This window comes from Myxine glutinosa, chromosome 13 (genome assembly GCF_964187855.1).
Source record: "Myxine glutinosa chromosome 13, kmMyxGlut1.1, whole genome shotgun sequence".
Lineage (NCBI taxonomy): Eukaryota > Metazoa > Chordata > Myxini > Myxiniformes > Myxinidae > Myxine > Myxine glutinosa.
In genome coordinates, this window is record NC_136273.1 from 54,922,218 (window position 1) to 54,927,269 (window position 5,052).

A 5,052-nucleotide genomic window follows, 5' to 3' on the forward strand; every position below is an offset into this window, starting at 1 on the left:
GCTGGAAGGTGTGAAAACATTTTGCTACCTCAGAGACATGCTGAATGGAGAAGGTGGATCAGACTGGGAAACTGTTGCTCGAGTGAGATGTGCATGGAATAAGTTTCGGGAACTGAGTGGCGTGCTGATGAGGAGGGGAGTGTCATTGAAGCTGAAGGGAAAGGTGTATGCTGCATGTGTGAGAAGTGTTATGATTTATGGGAGCGAGACATGGGTCATGAATGTAGAGCAGCAACGAAGGCTGGAAAGGGTGGAAATGCGAATGGTTCGGTGGATGTGCGGAGTATCGTTGAGAGAGAGGAAGACAAATGATGAATTGCGAAAGATGATGGGAATAGAGCCTGTGATTGATGCTGCGAAAGATGATGAATTGCGACTTGGTATGTCTTTAATTTGGTATGTCTTTAATTTGGGACTTTTGGGACTTGAAGAGGAACCGGTTGAAATGGTTTGGTCATGTGTTGAGGAAGGATGAAAGTGACTGGTTGAGACGAGTGATGGAAATGAATGGAGAAGGAAGTCGAGGACCGGGAAGACCGAGAAAGACTTGGCTAAAGATGGTGGAAGAAGAAATGCGGGCAAGGGGGTTAACAAGGAGAGATGCAGAAAATAGGGCAAAATTGAGAAGATTGTCATGGGGACCGCAAGGCTAACCCCCGCTCTAGCAGGGAAAATGGCCTTAAAATGCATGTTGTTGTTGTTGTTGTTTTGTCTTTTTTGCAATTTTTGGGACTTTCTTTGTTGCTGTTTCATTTTTCTGTTTGGCATCTTCTACTCGCACCAGTTTTTGGAAATTCTTTGCAAGGTGAGTTGGGGATACTTTTTTCAGGTTTGATTTGTTCATGCTTGTACACAAATTGTATTTGGTAGTCTGTTGAGCCTTGTGTGTTTATGTATATGTGTGTCGTCGCTCTGTGCACTTGATTGAGTTCCATCAGGCCGCTACCTCCTTCTTTCCTCGGCAGGTACATTCTTGGGATGCACTGATATTTGTCGAACATTTTGTGGATAGTGAGGAGTTTCCTTGTTTTGATATCGTTTTTTAATATCTGTGTGTGTGTCCGTCCGCACTGACGCAATTAAGGCGGGGCTCAGGTATTTTTGTTTTGTTTGTTTTGTATACGTGATTGGAGTTTTATTTTTGTTTTGTATTAGTGACTACACATTCATGATTATAGTCGATTTTATGTTATTGTAGGTGTATCAGTCAGATGGACACAGCCCACTGTGGTTGCTGAGAAAGTTGACAGGTGGCGCTTCAAATGGGCAAATGTTCCAACAGAAGAAATGCCAAAAAATGCAATGAAGATTTTTTAGATTTTGTTTTGTAATCCGACCAAAGATGGCTGACTGACGGCGTTCAACTCTGTTCAGCAAAATAACTAAAACTACGGGAGCTATGATGTTTTGTCATTTCTTCTTGTTTTGCTTATAACTAGTCCAGCGATGTCATGCCAACGTGACGTCACACTTCGGTGCTCCACAACCTGTTGTATGCAATTTACGCATGCGTGAAGCTCGCTGTCTGCCATAAAGTATCTGTTGTGGATTGCAAGGCCTTGTGGATTTAAGGTATAACAAAATGCGTAATTTACGAAGACAAAACGCCCATAACTGTCTGTTGATGCTTTAATTGAGGTTCGCAGAGGGTCATTCATATACTGGTTATTAAAAAGAACATTCTAAATTCACCTTTCCATATACCGTATGCATACTATTGTTCAAGCAAATTGTGCAATATGTCCTACTTATGCAAATTGACATGATCACTTGACCCCTTTATGAAGCATCTATTTAATACAGGTACACAGGGAAGTGAGGAGTTGGGAGAGAGGACATTGGAAATGCCAACATGGAGTAAAGGAACAGAAGGGAAGAGGATATAGGAATGGAGGTATGTCTTTAATGTGTATGTATAGGTAATGGAGGAAATTGAGGAAAAGAAGAGAATGTAGGGTGGTAGGAGAAGGAAAGGAGGTGAGCTGAGTTAGGGAAAGAACGGAAGGAGGATTGGGAGGATATAAGAGTATGGGGACATAATCGAAGGGAAGGAACAGAAAAAGGAGAGAGGGTAAATAAAAATTCTGCCATGGCATACAAAATAAATAAATGACTCCAAAAGTGAAGGACAAAAGGGTTGCAGAATGTCTGCATGAAGATAGACGGGAATATTGGATGGGGTATTAAAGGAGCAAGGGAAGGTTGTTGTACGAGATACTGTATATCGTTGGGAGGGGATTTTTTTAATTAAAAAACATGTAGGGATGGAATCTCCAAAAAACAACAAAACAGGGTAGGATGGAATGACAAAGTAGGAACGACACCACAATACAATACCACAATCCTTTTCCAGATTGCCATCACGACATATTTTCACATTTTTCCGTTCAATCCCACAACAAATAAAATACACAATCACACCAACCCACTCTATAAATCTACAACTACCTCCAACATAGACATCTTCATGCAATTGTTACTATTGCCACCTATAAAGCCAAAAGTACATAGATAGTGCAAAAATACTCTATCTATGGACAAGGTGGACACAGAAGCAAATTCCCGGGAAGGTAAAACTGGAAATTTGGAAGGACGTGGGCTTTTGGGTTTTGGGATGGGATTTAACGTAGGTAGAAAAGATCATGGTTTTGGATGAGGGGTAATCTGAGTTGGTGATGAATAGCTGTCTTGAAGACTTAGAGGGAAGAATGGCATTGAAGAGAATGTGGATGTTGATTCCACAGGTGGAAATATGAGGAACGAGTGAGTGGAGGTTAGCAGTGATTCTGGAACTTGGGAGTTTCACCAGAGGATGGTTGATGGTGGACCACGTCCACGCTGTAGAAACATGTATGGGACAAAGCATGGAAAGAGCAGACGGTGCAAGACCGGGAAAGTGGCGATGGAAGACACAAACACCACCGTCCTGCCTGTGATGGGAATGACAGGTGCATAGACTCCAATGATCTTGGAGGTCTTGGTTTCCACAGCATCAAGGTGAGCAAGGTGTGAGGAAAGGGCACCAGCACAGAGGTGAGAGCAGTACTCGATCAAGCTGCAGACGAAGATTTTGTCGGTGGATAGTTCAGGTGTGCCAAGGAAGAACTTTGTGCGACGCACGATGCCCAGCCAGCATCTGACTTTGGATTCCAACTTTGAAATGTGTTTTTATTTCTTTATTCAAAAAATAAAAATCTGGTGAATTGACATTGGGAAATAAATGACTCCTAAACCCTTGGCATTTGATTTATTTATTCACATTTTCCATTTGATATACAGTACCCTCCACGAATGGATCATTCATTTCATTGGCAGATCCCAGGGCTCATCAACAAATTCATTATTGAACTAATTAATTGTACACCACTCCATCTCTATTCCATCTCCAGGTGCTGCATGACGTCATCACCGGGCACCAAAGGGGGCTCGACGACGACGCGTGCCGAAAGGGAGTACTCAGTTTCATTTTGTTTGTTTGTTTTTCCGGGTGATATCTCAGCCATCCTTTGAGATAGGACGCTGAAATTTGGGCACAATATTGAGCAAGTGTTTTGGGAAAAACAGTATTTTATATTTTTATTTTTAATCAATTAATCGATTGATTATTTAATTCTTTCAATTTATTGATTTTCAAAAACTTAAAGATTTGGATGAAATAGTGGTGGTTTAGGAATGCTATTAGCCAATTGATTAAGAAATAAATTATTTTACGATTATTATTTATTTATTTTAATTAATCAATTATTCCTTATTTATTTTCTTTCTCATCTGGGTAATATCTCAGGCACCTTGAACTAGGAATCTGATATTTGGATACGACAGTGACCATGTGACTTGGCTATAAAGTGTATTTTTGATTTAATGATTAATTAATTAATCGATTAATTATTGAATTTTTCGATGAATTACCTTATTAATTAATTTTCAAAATGTTACAGATTCAGATGAAGCAGTGGTGGTTTAGGTATGCTATTAGCCAATTGATTAAGGAATTAATTAATCTTACAAATATTATTTATTTATTTAAATTACGCAATGAATAAATAAATAAATAAATTATTGAACACCGCTCCCTTCCAATTCCATTTCCATGTGCTGCAAAGATAAAAAAACGCCTGCTCGTCGCTCAACCACCATTTATTAAGACCGCTTCATGCTAATGTTATTTTTTTGCGGACCAAAATTTTGATTCCATCTCACCCCCTATGGATTGGTCCCATGATCCGCGCACGTTCCCCAGATCCAATTGTCCCCTTCCTTCTAACTTCACTTGTATTTAATTTACTATACAATTAGCATGAGTTTCGTTCTTTGCTTCATGATCATTTTTCTTTTTATTTCGTTAAGACTCCATCTCATGGCATGTCTGTTTTACCAAATTTTCTTTCTTCTTCTTCCTCTTCTTCTTCTTCTTCTTCTATATTTATGCTATCATAATGCTATTATTATGGCTTTAACTTAATGACTGATATGAAATTTATTATTTTCTGTATTGTCACCTTTTCCTCATTTTAAGCTGTTTTTATTTATTTGTGCATTACATTCACTTACACACTTAATCCTTCATATAAAAGTTTACACCTTAGCAATAGGAAAAACATGATGCCACAAATGTTTGTCCAATTCTATGCTAACAACACTTGTTACATATAATTCACAGTTTAAAATTATGCTTTTTTGCTCGTTTTCCACTTCTATCGCCTGTATCCTTGCTTTTATCCATTGTATCTGAGCGGAGAGAACAACCACGGTCACATCCCTGGTCGAAAATTTTCAAGCAAAATGCCTCCAGGCCCTGTGGGAAGCGAGAAAGACCTGACCATTAGCGCAGTGGCCTCTTAACCTCAGGTTCCAGAGATCACAAGTTATCCTGCTTTCCCGACGTGCCACCCACCATGACAGCCAGGTCACCTGTCAGATGAGACCTAGGCATTACTTTGAGAGGGGAAAGGCCATTGATATGTTTTAGGCTTGTCTCAAGACTGTGCCAGGTATTCTTCAAAATATATGGGGATGTCGTGCTGAGGCTGGCTATTTTGCTCAGGAAATTTT